We start from the raw sequence: 15,690 nt of genomic DNA on the forward strand, positions 1-15,690 counted from the left end.
GTCCCTTCACATTCTCCAGCAGGTCACAGATGGGGTAGGTTTTAGGGTGGGCCAACCTAAGGCCCTGCATGCGGGACTGGGTGGCAGCTGAGCCATCTCTCCTATGGCCATGCCATCTGGGTCAGTTCTCTCATGCCCATGATGAGTGACAGGGCCATCTCTCTTGAGTGTGTGGGGATTCGGGGGAGCAGCTCTTCTGTGAGTGGCAAAGCAGGCCCCTCAGGTCAGTTTGGCACAGCTCCAACGTGACTCTTAAACACCACATGACTTCAGGTGGCAGGCAGAACCCCAGGCATCCCCACAGCCTTTGGTGGTAACAGGAGCCAAGGCATCACTGCAGGAGGGCCATGGATGCATACATAGCCCTTGGCAGTAGCCTGGGCCCAGATGTCACCACAGCCCCAGGTGGCAAGCAGGCCACCCACCTCAGCCTACCCTCACCACCTTCACCTCTCCCACTCGGCCTCTTTCCAGAGCACATGGACCATTCTTGCAGCATGAGGAGCTGCTTGTTGGGGTTTCTGTCCCACCCGGTACCCCACAGCTGGCAAGCCCCAAAGAAAACCACACAGAGAGTCTACATTAGGTTATAAACTGATTGGCCTATTACCTCAGGCTTCGTATTAGCTCTTGTAGCTTATATTAACCCATTATTCTTATCTATGTCAGCCACATGGCTCAGTTCCTTTTTTAGCAGGGTAGATCACATCCTGCTTCTTCGGTGATCTGGGCAGGAGTGGGAGGAATGGGCTTCCTCCTTCCTAGAAATCTCCTGTTCTCATCGCCCCACCTCTACTTCCTGTCTGGTTGACCCCACCTATACTTCCTGCCTGGCCAATCAGCGTTTATTTAAAAGATGATTGACAGCATACAGACAATTCTCCCGTACCACATTTTGCCTTCTTTCTCTCCTCTTTCTCTACCACTTGCTCATCATAATGGCACCCACTTGCCTGGTGCCTCAAGGCAAAGGACGAGCCTCTGGCTGTCTTCCTGCCAGCTCACTTCTTGAGGACCCAGGTTGGCCCATGAGTGGCTTCCACCCACTGGAGCCTCAATATTATCTTTGTAGTGCCATCCATTTGCCTAAAAATTCCATGAGTTCATTTTTCCTCCACTTAAATCATATACCATATGGTGTATTTACCACATTCTCATTATCCAGCCCTCTGTTGGAAAGCATTCAGGTTGTGTAATAGTCACCCAGGTGGTTCTGATTTTGAGGACTTGAATGGGTGGGTGATGGAGAGGCTATGGGTGAAGACACAGTAAAGCCCCAGGACTGAAGAGGTCATGGAGAGATGGATTGAGGCTTGGCATCATGTGGCAGGGACGGAGTCCCTGAAGAGAGGCAAGGAGAGGCTATTAGTGAAAGTGAAGCCAAGTTGCAGTAGGAGAGACCAGCATTTTGAAGACCCTAGTACCAGGGGACAACCTCCAAGAGCAATAGCAGTCACGGAATGGAGCCCACCTGAGCCGACCAGACAAGCTGTGTGTGCTATGTATGGCAGCATCAGAGTTCAATTGCTCAAGCCTTTTGGAGCCCAGAAGATCATGAGGGGAACCGAGACATTGGACACTGAATTATTTACACTGTTGGAATTTGGTTTTATTTTGTTTGTATTGTGACTCTGCCTTGGTTCCTTCCTCCTGGAGTAAAAAGCATGTAGATGATGATGATGATGATGATGATGATGATGATGATGATGATGATGATGATGATGATGATGATGATGGTAATAATAATAATATATTATCATTATGCAGCCCATAACTGAGAGATTTTGGAATTTTAAAGAAACTGAATATTTTATAGAAACTTTGAACTTGAGATTTTGGATGTTATGAACATTTGGAGTCTATGAATTTTTAAGGACTGTGGGCATCTTAAGGTTATTTATGTTTTATGATGCAATATTAATACAGAAGCATGGGGATGAACAAGAAAGAAAGAAATTCTAGTTAAGTAAATAGTAATGCGTTTGTGTATCAAGCTGATGAGGGCTCAACTGTGCTGGCTAGCTTTATGTAGACTTGATACAAGCTAGAGCTTGTAGGAGCTTTTGGGATGAGTGTATCTCAGCTGAGAAAATGCCCCCACTTCATTAGTGTCTGCTATGAGAGTGTCCATTTCACTGCAGTGGTGTCAACCCTGAGGGAGAGACGGTCCTGGAGTTTATAAGGAAGCAGGCTGAGCAAGTCACGAGAAGCAAGACAGTAAGCAGTATCTTCCCATGGTTTATGTTTCAGTTCCTGCCCTGAATTCCTTCAGTAATAGACTGTGATGTGACATGCAAGCGTAAAATAAACACTTTCTTCCCAGAGTTGCTTGTGGTCATGGTATTTTATCCAGGCAGTAGAAACCCTAAGTGATGCAGGCTGCTTTCAGGGAAACAATGAACATGTGTGAGCAAGCATCGGGAGAAGGGGATTCGAATCCTGTGGGCACACTCTGAAGAGCAGTAGAGCTGGGTCACAGTGTAGATTTATTTTTAACTTTTTGAGAATTCTCCACTTTGATTTGCAGAGTGACTGGACACGTTCACAATCCCATCAACAGTGAATAAAGTTTCCTTTTTCCCCACATTCTAGATTTGCTGGTTCCAAGCATTATTTTTAAAGACAATACCTTTCAAAGGGTGGACTTCAAAGAATACAAGCTTCTGAGCTGACATGGCCTTGGGGCTGGCACAGGGTAGCAGAGTCTTGGCAGGTGCTGCAAGAGTAAGGATGAATGGTCATTGCTACCACGTGATCTCCTACTCCATAGGGAAACGGTATTACAGGTACCCATTGCTGTATAAGAATCCACTCCAAAGGAGAGGCATCACTTTCCTGCTCTGTGAGGTGCCTGGCTCTCCACTGCCTCCTTCTCCCTCCTTCTCTCACGCGCTGTGCTCAGACAATGGCTATCATCACTGAAAGCCTTTGTTTGCTTGCTTGTTTCTTTGTTTACTTCAGAGCCAGACCCTCGAGGCTACGTTTCCATATGAGATGACTTTTGTGTCTCAGATTGGGACATCCAAGACAGCGTATCCAGTTGTCCAGCTAATACTTGCGATTCTCTGAAAGCTCAGCTATGGCAGTCAACCACAAGACCTATGAGATGTCTCTGTATGGCTAGATTCTGAGAGAAAGGGATGCAGAAAATAGAAGCTACCAGTCTCTGGCAAATACCACTTCCACATATATCCTTCGATCAGCTCAGTCACAGCAGACATAGCCCAGACCCAAGCACAGAGGACATAGACGCTCTAACTAAAGAGACAAATTCTGAAGAAAAAAAAATGAGCATACAGTCATTCTGATTTATCCCCAACTTCCGAATATATTAACTAGCCCTTCTTATTCACTCACTACTTATTTCAAACTTTAAAAAGATTTTCCCACAGTTCCTTGACAGCAACCTCACCACAGATATTCCTCACTCCATGTGCCTAGCTTGGAACTTTTTTTTCCCCAGCAGTCAGGACAAATTTTCAATAAAATCTCTCTGGACCCAGTTTCCAGACAAGACACAGGGTGCTGAGGAGCGGGTCAAAGCCACACATGTGTAAAGGGTCAAATTCATGGCCTGGGCTTTATAGCATCTCGAGAACTTTCCCCCTGACTGTGACAGTAGGACTCTGCCAGCGTCAGCCCCTTAGTCTGTAATGACCCAGCGCCCAACAGTTTCTGCATTGCTAATGTTCACGGGACTCAGAAATCAATATCTAATCACACTTAGTCGGAGCCCAGTATTCTGTGCACTCAGCACCAGACCATTTGGCTGCTAGGTATATAAAAGTTAGCATACGAAGCAGAGCGCTCATCAGAAGGAATCACATTAAAAATATTACGAGTGTGGCGCAAATCATTGCCGCTGACGTTTATCGAGCGCTCACTTCATGAGGGACCCACTCTGCCAAGAATCTTAACGTGATGCAGAGGACACAAAAAATACTGGTTTTGACCTCGGAAGCTAATGTTATCCTCATCACACACACACACATGCATACACACACGCACATGGGAACACAGCAGTTAGATTACTGAGCTTTATTTGTTTTGTTGTTGTTGTTGTTGTTGAGAATACTCTTGAAGTCTCTTCCTCAGCTTTAAAATCGCATCAGGTACCAGGAATGACAGCTATACATTTTCCTGGTGGGCAAGTCTCCTGGGTGCTAGTCCCTTTCTGTGAGGGATCAAACAAACCTTGTAAACGCGGTTATAGATCCAAATGGGTCAGATCTCTATTACCTCCAACCTGCTTAAAAATTGTTGACAGAGACTTTTCTATGAAACCCATGGCAGTAAGGATGTCCCTTACCTATTTTCAAAGGCAGGCTCTTGTGCCATCTAAAAAATAGATTTGGGAAGAGTACTTCAAACCTCCGTGTGCAATCACCAGGGAATCATTCAAATGCGGCTCCATGACTGCGGTGGCGTGGGGTAGGGGTGGGATGTTCATGCTGCCAATCCTTGCGCCATGCTTTGAAGAACAGAAATGCAAGTCACTACAGGGGAAGTCTTGCTTGTGACTGGAAGTTTCCAAAGACAGAACAAAGGCCTCTGGGTACCTTTTCTGTATCCTTCTTCCGCCCTCATTCGGGCACCAGAGAAAAATACTCAAGTTGAGCTTCAAGAAAACTTTGGGAACATGACAGTTCCATGTGTCCCAGGTTTGACCCATGAGCCCAGGCTGTGAACATTTATAAATGGAGAGCACTGTGGGCCAATCTTACAGCTTGAAATCCATCTCCACAGAGTTCCAAATATCAAAGAGCCATTCTGAGTGGGTTGTCTGCTTGTTACCCCCCAAAGATGTGGATGTCTGTGCTTACATCCCTCAGACGTCCTACAGAATTTTTTTGAAAGCACCAAATCTTCTCTAAGTGAACTCCAATGGAGATTTTTTTTTTTTTAGCTTTTGATTTGGTTTGAGTTTTGTTTTGGTTTGATTAAGGTCTCCTTTGGTTAAGGTTCAATGAGTTTTTATTCTAAATTTTGAATCTAAATTGTATCCGGATTTGAATTTTCTAGCAATTCGCCCTGTGCGGTGGTTAATCTTCACTCTCCTTGGATGGGGAGCGCCACTGGGAGATGAATAAAGCACACCTCTGAACACCGACCAAATCCTGGGGGCTCTGTCCTAATCAATGGCTTGATTTAATGTTGAAGAAACCATGTGGGGTAGGGAAGATGTAACTGTGCAGGGAGTCCTGATGGAGGAGGCAGGTCACTAGAGCTTGCCTCTGAGGGCGCATCTTGTCCCTCCCTTATCCTCTGCCCCAAGCTGCCATGAGCAAAGTCCTTTCTCTGCCACTCATGGGCACCATCTTGATATCTCCCTTGCCTGAAACCACATAGGACATATGACACAGACCAAAACAACTTATCATTCATTTTCTGGAGCACAAACTTAGTCTAAATCCTGTCACTACAACATATTAGAGTACTTTTCCCAACTCATTTGTCTCAGTCCTATATACAATTGTTCTCATATGAGTGCCACAGATCAATAACTTCTCTCTCAAAGTTTTAATGGTGAATCTTGGGCTTTGGGAAGCAACTCATGGAGAAAGGAAACAAAACATAACTACTTATGTTACTGCTTTAAAAATTCGCAAGTATCTAGAAGGGTACTATAAATTAATCAGTAGAAGTTTTAGACATCACCTAGTCAATATGAGAATATTGACTCACGCACTAGAATCACTTGTCCTCAATACTCAAGCTTTCCAAACTACTTGAGGAGAGTGAGGACCTGAGAATCCTCATTTTACAATACAGTCCAGAGTGGGCGACCATGGTCTAGGCTTCACTATGAACTGTCTGCTCCTGCTCTACAATTTCTTTTTAAATAATGCTATTTACTGAATATCTTGTACATGTAACATTATATTTTGATCATATTCATCCTTAATCACCTTCTTCTAAATCCACCCAGTGCCTCCACTCCATGTCCCTCCCTCCACCGTGTCCTCTTTTTTGTTGTTGTTATTGGTTACACTGAGTCCAATTAGTGATGCCCATATATATATATACACCTGAGTATGGGGGCATCCACGGAGGTGTGAGCAACGCACAAACACCATTACTCAAAGGAGAGTGACTCTCTGTGCTGGGTAGTCTGCCAACTTGACACAAATGGAGATCACCTGGTGTGTGGCACTATTAGGAGGTGTGGCTTTGTTTTCATGGTATGCTTATAGGTATGTTCTTGTTGGAGGAAGTGTGTCACCGTGGAGGTGGGCTTTGAGGGTTCATATATCTTCAAGCCCCGCCCAGTAAGACAGTCCATCTCTTGTTGCCATGCATGATGTAGGACTCTCAGCTACTCCCCCAACACCACATCTGCCTGCACGCCGCCATGCTCCCCACCATGATGATAATGGACTGAAACTCTGAAACTATAAGCAAGCTACCCCATTTGAAAGTTTTCCTTTATAAGAGTTGCCATGGTCATGGTGTCTCCTCACAGCAGTAGAAACTTTAGCTAAGACACCTGGGAAGAAGGGACCCCAGTGAAGGAACGGCCTCCACCAGATTGGCCACTGGGAATCTCTGTAAGGCAGTTTCTTGATTGGTGATTGATGTGGGAGAGCCCAGTCCACTGTGGGTGATGTCTCACCTGCACAGGTGGTCCTGACTTGTGTAAGAAAGAATTTTGAGCAAGTCCATAAGCAGCGTTCCTCCATGGTATCTGCTCCAGTTCCTGCCTCCAGGTTTCTGCCCTTCTTGAGTTCCTGCCTCAGCATCCTTCAAAGATGGACAGTGATTGGACCCGTAAGCCAAAAAAACCTTTCCCTCATCAGGCTGATTTTGCCCATGGTGTTTATCACAGCAATAGAAATCAAATTAAGGCAGTTTCCTTCGCTTGGCTGCCACCCACTTTCACGGTAACTCCTCAATCAGGGAATAAGAATTTTGCTTTAATTTTTACTGCCTTGATGTTGTACAAGTCTTGTGTGAGTAACTCTACTTGCTGTGAGCTGGTATGTACCACAGCCATGTCATGTCCAGCTCCCCTTCCTATCCACCAGCTCTTACATTCTCTTCACCCACTCCTCTGAGATGTTCCCTGAACCCTGGACTGGGGAGGAGGAAATCGATGACCCACTGATAGGTGAGTACTCACAGTTATACCTGGCATTTTGACAGCTAAAATTTTCTGAATTAGCCACTACGCACTGGAGGAAAGAAGTTTTCCTGACCAACGTTGAGAACAATACAACTCAATGAGTATGAACATGCATATTTAGAAGGCAGTTTGATATGACCATTTACTATAACAATACTATAGGTTCGTTCCTAGGGCCTATGATCTTCCCAAACATGAGCTTTTGACCAGGGTTTCAGTCCCAGGTATAAAATCCCTCCTGTGGAACAGGCCTCATAGTCAAGCAAAAAGCAGTAGGTTGTCACCATAACCATCAGGCCACTTTTGCACGAGCAGATACGTCTATCCAAGCAGATCAATATTGTGGCATGCAGGGTCCAGTAATAGATAATGTCACTGATATATTTTGTCCCCCAGTAGCCTACATGGCAACCACTGGTACTGTGTAATATAACTAGTAGGGAAAGAGTTTCCTGGTCAATTGAGGTTGAATTCTTTATCTCCTACATCCTAAGTAAATAGTGTCTCCAGTAAGAGAGTCTTACCATCTAGTTATGGTGGGCAACCCAAAACAATGGCAATAGCTTGGGTTGTTTAGGGTATCTGTGAAGCCTCCCTGACCAAATGTTCATAAGGGGGTATCCCATGGCTAGCACTGAGATTTTCATTTGATAACCCATGACTTCCAGGAGACGTATTATCTTTCCATGCAGGGTACTTCTGTTCAAACTTCTTGTTTAAAATATATTTTACTTCTAATTAGTTTACAAACTAGTACATTTCCATAAGGCTTCTTAATGCATCCTAGTTATGGTTAACCCATCCCTGATCTCCTACTTTCCCCTATCCTCCCACCCTCACACTTACTTATACGTTGACCTGGAGTATTCCCCCCTGTTCTTTAAGAAGGGTGTATGATAAAGGTCTATGGAAACATATGGTCTTGAGACCCATGTAAAAATATATAATCAGAGAAAACAGAAGGAGTTGCTTTAACTCAAAATTCACATCACAGGTTATGGAGCTAAAACAAAGTGGGGAGGACATGATAAATGGAGGGTAGTTAGAACACATTTGCTTCTAGCAAACCCACCCAAAATGCACAGTGCTTAATTGCAGGCATGGTCCAGAGAACAGTGGAAATGTACACGCTGAAGATTCTGAAGTTACCTTCTGCTGCCTTGACCTGTCACTTTGCACAAATTCACACTGGGAAAGAGAAAGACCACCCTGGCATCTCAGGGACTGACCTAGCATGATTACCTGGGCCTTGATATTCCCCTAGTTACCACAAACAACTGCTCAGAAAAGCTGCATCAGGCAATCCCACTGTGCAACTATGTTACAAGGTCAAATATACAGCCACTTACACAGACAAAAAAAGACACACACACACACACACTACCCCCTTGCAGTTCATGGGGACTGCTGCTTTTTCCCTGGTTATAGCTTTGGTTTGGCTGCTCTCCCTGCAGAGGTCTGAGGGACCCAAGCATAGAAACATCCCTGCTTTCAGGCAGCATCCACTCCATCACGGGGCACTTTTCTTCCAGACAGCCGTTTTTTAATTTCATGAAAACCTCACTACATTAATACAATCTATGAGTTGGTATAAATTTTGGCTGCACAGTTATCTGCTAACCCCATAAAAAGTGCTCAATCTTGCCAGCCCAAATTGAATTTCTTTATGTGATATCTCCATCTTCTATGCTACGCTCTATTTTCACATGCAAATCGCTATACACATTTTTCCTTTGGAATACAAATTAGCATCAGACTGTCATTTGAGGATTCGTGGCAAAGTAGAGTGCCACCTGTTCTTGGCTCCTCCCACCACCAATTAGCTTTTAAATTGTTTCTCATCTAAATTAAATTTGCCTTATTCCTTTCTATCAGTCATTATCCTTCTCTTAGAAAATAATCGTTGAGTGTGCTAAGGCGACCAAAAGTGTAACTTCCAGGAAGATCAGGCTAGGGTGGAGGGGTGCAAGAGAAAACCTTGGACTTTGCCTGTCTGTACTTGGCATCCTCTTCCACAACCCAAAGTTAAGTTGGAGCCGCTCCACTTCCACAAAGTCAGACTGTCAGCACACTGCCCTGCCAGCCCTCTGCTCTTTGCATACCAGACGGTCTCCTTCATTCCAACACTCCCATTTGCGGACTAGTTCACCGTCCCTGACTTCCAAATCCCATCCCCAGTGCAAACAGCAGCGCGGTGATGATGCATGCCGTTAATCCCAGCACTCAGGAGGCAGAAGCAGGTGGATCTCGGTGAGTTCGAGGCTAGCTTGGTCTACAAGAGCTAGTTCCAGGACAGGCTCCAAAGCTACAGAGAAACTCTGTCTCAGGGAGAGAAAAAAAAAAAAACAAAAAAGAAACAAACAAAAACCGCAAACAGCTGACTCCTGGAATTTCCCATGATTCAGTGTTCTGTCCACTGGCTCCATCTCTTTCTGTGTGAACCACAATTTTCAGGTGATTGGTAAAGCACTTGGTCCACTTTTATGACTGATAACACCTGTAATAGGCTGGCTAAGCTGTAAAGAAGAGAAGTTTGGTTGGGCTTCTAAACTTGGAGGCTTCTGATCCAGGGGCTCCATTCATTTTGGCGATAGCATTCTGGCTAGCAGAGTCTCAAGGTACCAGAGGATGCTGGGAATCACATAAGGAAGGGAACGCACTGCGCACAAGCATGTCTCTCCTGCTCTCGGCGTTCTTATAGAGCTACTAGGATTCACTTCTGTAACCTCATCCCCGATGACCTCATCTACTCCTATTGCATTCATCCATCTCTAAACACCACAGATAGATTAGTTTCCACCGTTGTAACAGCCCCCAAATTAAACTCCAGCCTGAAGGGGGAGGGAGCATGCTCAAACCATAGCAAAGGGGTTCCAGAAATTTTGATGGACTCAACTCAAACTCAAGAAAAGACTTTTGTTTAATTTTTATTACTGAATGCTTGATGATTCAAAATTCAAGAAGTATAAAAGCAATTGTAAGTGATGTTTTCATCCCTCCTAGGTTCCTAGCCCCAAATTTCTCTTCCTATTAGCAAATAATGCTTTTTTTCACATCTTCTAGATAAAGTCCTTATTTCTCTGCACGGTGTAGTTCTTTCCACCCCTGCCTTGTTTACCATCCCTGCCTTCCCCTTTTCTCAGTTTTCTGAGAAGCAAAGGGGCTCACAAAGCTGGATTCTGGCCTCCTTGTCCTCACATCTGTCTGGTGGGTGCTTATGGCTCCCCAAGCTTCCTCTCGAGTTCTTTCTCCAGGCAGCCTGCTTGCTTGTTCACACATGGGCTCTCAGTCCACCACCTTGTAGAGACTGGATGGAGGTGCTGGGCAGAGAAATGAGAAGAGCGTGAGAGAGGCTACTGGCAGCCATCTGCTTCTTGGGCACCATGGGGGACACAGTGCTTACCACCTTCCTCTGTTAAAATGGCGTGATCCTTTTTCATGCTCCCTTGCCTGGAGAGCCTCTGAGACACTCTGACACAATACCAGGGTGACAGTCGGTAGCTCCCTTTACAAATGTCTTGGTCAGCAGGCTCTTTCCTTGCCAAGACAAGGCAGAGCAGCAACAAGAAGAAAATCTGTTATACACTCTCCGTAGAATAGCGAAATGAAACCTGGTGTGCCTGAAGACACGATAAGAAGGTGGAGTAACTGCCCCTTAGTGAGACTTGTACTTATTGGCCCAAAAGCTCCCTCTTGATGCCATTGCTTACAGACTTTTCTCTTAAAAGTTGCCACTTTCTAAGTTGTAATTCAAGAACTTTTTTTCCCTCTCTGCCTCTCTCTAGCTCCCTCTGGCTGAAATCCTAAAGCTGCTTGCCTTGACACCCCAGATGGTGCTGCTCTCCTCTCTCTTTCCCCCTCTCTCTCCTCTCTCTTTCCCCCTCTCATCTCTCTCTACCCCTCTCCCTCCCCTCTTCCCCTTCCCCCTGAAAACTCTGAACCTCATGTATCTACCAAGACTTCCACCTCTTCTCCCAACCTCTAGCTCAGAGAGCACAATTTCCTTGTTTCCTTTCTCTCTCCTGGAAGCTGCTGAGCTCTCTGGTTTGCCTGCCCTAGTTGTTTGGTTGTTTTTGTGGTTTGGGTTTTTCTTTGTCCTCAAACTCCGATAAAACTGTCCTTGCATTTCCTATTTTGAAAGGTTTATTTATTTTATGTATAAGAATGCTTTGTCTGCATGTCTGTCTATCTGCACACCAGAAGAGGGCATTGGATCCCATTATGGATGGCTGTGAGCCACCACCTGGTGGCTAGGAATTGAACTCAGGACCTCTGAGAGAGTGCACTTAACTGCTAAGTCATCTCTCCAGCCCATCCATGTGTTTCCTTATAAGCTGGTTTTAAAATTCTATCCAACAAGACTAAGAACATGAGGAAGGCTGGCTTCCTGATCTGTTACAGACTGAAGCCTGGTGTCTAGTGTGCAGCAGGGCAAAGCGAATGGCCAACAGCACTCCTTTGTAGACCAGAATCATCTTCCTGGAGCCCTTTGGAGCAAGTTTGTTAGGTCTCTGTGGTCCTCACTACAAACCCCACGTGATCTCACTGCACTCTCCTTGAAACTAGATGGAAGCATCTGGATGACGCACAGCTGATGCCCTGGACTGGTTAGCTTTTAAATTTAACTGACATTTAAGTAAGTGAATTAAAAATCTCCAACAAATATTAGTTTAATTTCTTCTTTGCTTATGGTATTAATAACTTATGATTTATTTTGTTAAAGTGTGAAAATATTAAAGATGACAGTTGTCCTCTTAGAAGGGCTAGAGTTAAATGGCAAGACCTATGCTAGTCAAAGACAAAATGCCAGCCTTTGCAGCTCCCTTGGGCACTAAGGTAACGCGTTCTGGAAACTGTTGTAGTGAAATAGCAGACAGGGAAGCTCTGGGTGTATCGCCTCTGCCCCCATTCCAACCCCATCTGTACCTTTCTGTTGCTGTTTAAACTATGACCAGGAGTAACTCAAGGAAGAAAGTTGATTTTGGCTCACGGTTCCGGCACCTACGGACTTCTGTGTGGTAGAGAAGGCAAGACTGCAGGAGCAGGAAGATGGCTGACCGCATTTCATCTGCACCCGGGAAGCAGAGAGAGAACTAGAAGTGGGGTGAGGCTATCAATATCACAGCCCCCCCTCCAGTGAGGAATGTTCTCAGCAGGGCTCTGTGTCTTAAAAGTTCCATAACTTCTCCAAACAGTGCCACTAACTGGCAGCCAAATGTTAAATACGAGAGCCTATAAAGGGTTTTCTCAGTTAAACCACAACACCAGCCCCAAACCCACTCGGTCTGGCCAGAGATGTACCCAGTTCCAAAACGCTCTCAGTAAATAATGTCACATTATACTCAACACCCGGGGAATCAGAAGGAACAGTTAAGCAATCACCTGTATCACCCAGTGTCACAGACAGCCTTTCCCACATCACCACATATCCCAGAACGTGTACTGGCCACTTACTGTATCCCATCAACAGTCCTAGGTCAATGGCTGTCAACAGTGTGGTCCTTAGATTGGCAACATCAGCAATAACTAGGAGCTGCCCAGACCTACCAAATCAGAACCCGAGGGCAAGCCTGCCGGTCTGTGTTTTAACAAGTCCTCAGGATAATTTCCAATGTAAGCTGGATGCTAAAGTCTGAGTTAGCATGCAAGGCTTCCAAACACAAAAGAGAGTTCACATACCATTGCCTCAGCTGCTAGGTTCTCTGGACCAGTGAAATAGACAGACAAGGAAAAAAATCATTGTAATGAAATGAGTTAAGAACAGAAAGTAAAGGAGAAGGGAGCTGACCAGTAGCATGCAAAGATGTCTGTGGATTTAAGTTGAGCCTTATGGAGAAGGATCTAACCAGATGCGGAATCTCAGGCAGCCATCTTGCCTCTCTGAGACCTAAGGTGCACATCCAGGGAACATAAAAATTGCTGAGCCCGTGTCTGGTCCAAATAGAAGATCCAAAGGCCCTTTCTGTGCTTGGTGACTCTACTCCCACAGCCCAAGTAGGTTATAATCAGGAACCAAGTATTCGGAAGACTAAAAGGGGTGAGTTGAGAAGGTCGTTGTGGTTGGTTTTCAATGAAGAAAGGCAGCATTTATTCTTTGCAGGATTCGCCTCTTTACAACACTAACACCTTTCTGAGAAGAAAATGCAACGCGTAGCCCCATCTTCTGGAGACTCCAGGAATACTGCCTGAAATCCTTGCTGAAGCCTCAATCCATGCAAATCTTCTGGGAGCCGCTGGGCAAACAGAAGTAATCCTTAAGTATACCTATTACTTAAGTACCACTCTCCATTGACAAAGAGTCATTTTCGGCTCATCAACAATCTTGTAAACAATTTCTTGCAAAGAAGAAAACTAAAGAGGCCCAGGAAGAGTGGCATTATGGGGTGAATTGTGCCTCCTCCCAACAGAAAGAAGAGGTGCAGTGAAGTCTAAATACCCAGTAGTCCAGAATGTGACTGATCTGGTTGCCTTAGTTCAGATGATGTCATACGCGTATTCTTATAAAGAGGACAGATTTGACCACAGATAGGCACAGGGGCAGATGCTATGTGAAGAAGAGGCATCAGGGTGGTGTCCTACACGCTAAAGGGTGCCAACGACTGTCAGAAAGCCACAAGGACCCGAGTAAGAGACTAGACAGACTCTCCCTCACAAGCACAGAAGGACAAACTCTGCCATCACCTGGTCTCTAGACTTAGAGGCTCCAGAATTAAGACCATAAATATTTGTTGTTTGGGTCCCTGAGTTTGTGGAACTTTGCTGTGGCACCCCAGCAAACCAATATGAGAAGATTCATCGCACGTTTTGAGGACTAGGAACACGGTAGTTTTGGTGACATGCCACACACAGGATACAAAGAAGAGTCCGTGTCTCCCCAGCGCTGCCAGATGACTCCTTGGCATCTCACAGGCTGTCTTTCAGGAGCAGTGGGGCTCTGGTTGTACCCATGGAAACAGCAGAGCCTGCCAATATTCTGGGGGTACGTGGGGGACCCAGAAGGAGGGCAGTCATGTAGAAGAAAGAGGAAAAAGCGGAGGCTGCCTGCCAGGTTGGCATGTGTCAACCCCCTTTCCTAAGGGGCTCCCAGGATCAGAGGGAGAGGCATTACGCAGCAGGAGGCCCACTTCCCTCATAAGAAGAGCAAAAGTCGCTGAAACGAGCAGCTTAATGCGATCAGCAGTTTAGTTAAGAAAATGGCCCGAACTCTGAGCTCTCTCCTGAGATCGCGCTGTTCATTTTGGGAAACTCAGTGTGCGTTCATTCCCCATATCATTAAGGTGAGCCGCTAACTGGAATGATCTCGCGTCTGGAGAGCACAGCCATTTGGCAGCCTCGCGGAGAGGATGGGCGGAAATGTGCTCTGAGAACACTAACAATTTCAGTCAGCTATTTTGACCGCCAGTCAAGGATAACTTATACAACCGTTTCAAGATGAAAAATGGGAAGGAAAAGGAGGGGAAGGAAGGAAGGAAGGCAAAAAATAAAAAATAAAACAAATTTGTGATGTAAAACTGTCACGTCAGTCCCCTGCAGCTCGGTTTGCCCCTTAAATAGGATGTATGCTTTACAGCAGGACGAGGCCTTGTTTAACGGTGCGATGTCTTGTACTTTTTCCGTGAGGCAGAGCGGAGCTGTGCAAAGGGGCGGACGAATGGAAGCAACATGTTGGATAGAAAAACTATATGTAGGAGTTACATACACACATGCACGCACACACACACATGCACACAACACACACACATTTGTATATATGTATGGTTCAGGGCCCCCCAAATCAGTCTGTGATCAAAGAGTCTCATGAATAACAGAAACAGTGTAGGAACAGTGACCACAGGGTAAGAGGGCAGACCAGAAGCTGCCTCTGTATGGCCGGGTAAGGACAAGCAAGAGTCAGTATAAGGAAGAATGTTCTGTTCCAAAGAGAGGAAGAAGGGCTTCAAAACTGATGAAGGGGGCTGGAGAGATAGCTCAGTGGTTAAGAGCACTGACTGCTCTTCTAGAGGACCCAGGTTCAATTCCCAGCACCCACATTGACAGCTTATAACTGTCTGTGACTCCTCCAGGATCCAGCAACCTCACACAGATAATACATACAGGCTAAAAAAAAAAAAAAACTGATGAAGGTAGCAACTGAACAACTGACAGCATCTGTGGGGAAAAATACATTGTATATTAAAAAAAAGAGAGAGAGAGAAAAGCAATGGTTTGACAAGAAGCCCAAGTGGACATGGCTGCCAGCTGCTTTCAGGCCTCCCCGGTCAGTCAGTGGGGCTGGAGGGGAAGCAAAAAGCCTGACCAAAAGGTTAAGTCAAGCCACCCTGGTGAGGGTCTGTGGGGTAGTCCTACCCTCGGGACAGTGCTGGAAGCCTTCACAAGCCTTAAACACAAAATACAAGTTAAGGAGAGACAGCTATTCCTCTTGTAAGCAGGTCACAGTAAAGAGAAGTCAAAGTTTATCACATCATGCGACACAGGGAAGTGTCTGGGCGCCTTGAAGAGGGGGGTCTATTATTTAAAATGAACTACCGTGGAGAGCTGAGAACAGGGAATAAACATGAGCCAGCGTG

The sequence above is a fragment of the Microtus ochrogaster genome, unplaced genomic scaffold (genome assembly GCF_000317375.1).
Source record: "Microtus ochrogaster isolate Prairie Vole_2 unplaced genomic scaffold, MicOch1.0 UNK11, whole genome shotgun sequence".
In the NCBI taxonomy this organism is placed as follows: Eukaryota; Metazoa; Chordata; class Mammalia; order Rodentia; family Cricetidae; genus Microtus; species Microtus ochrogaster.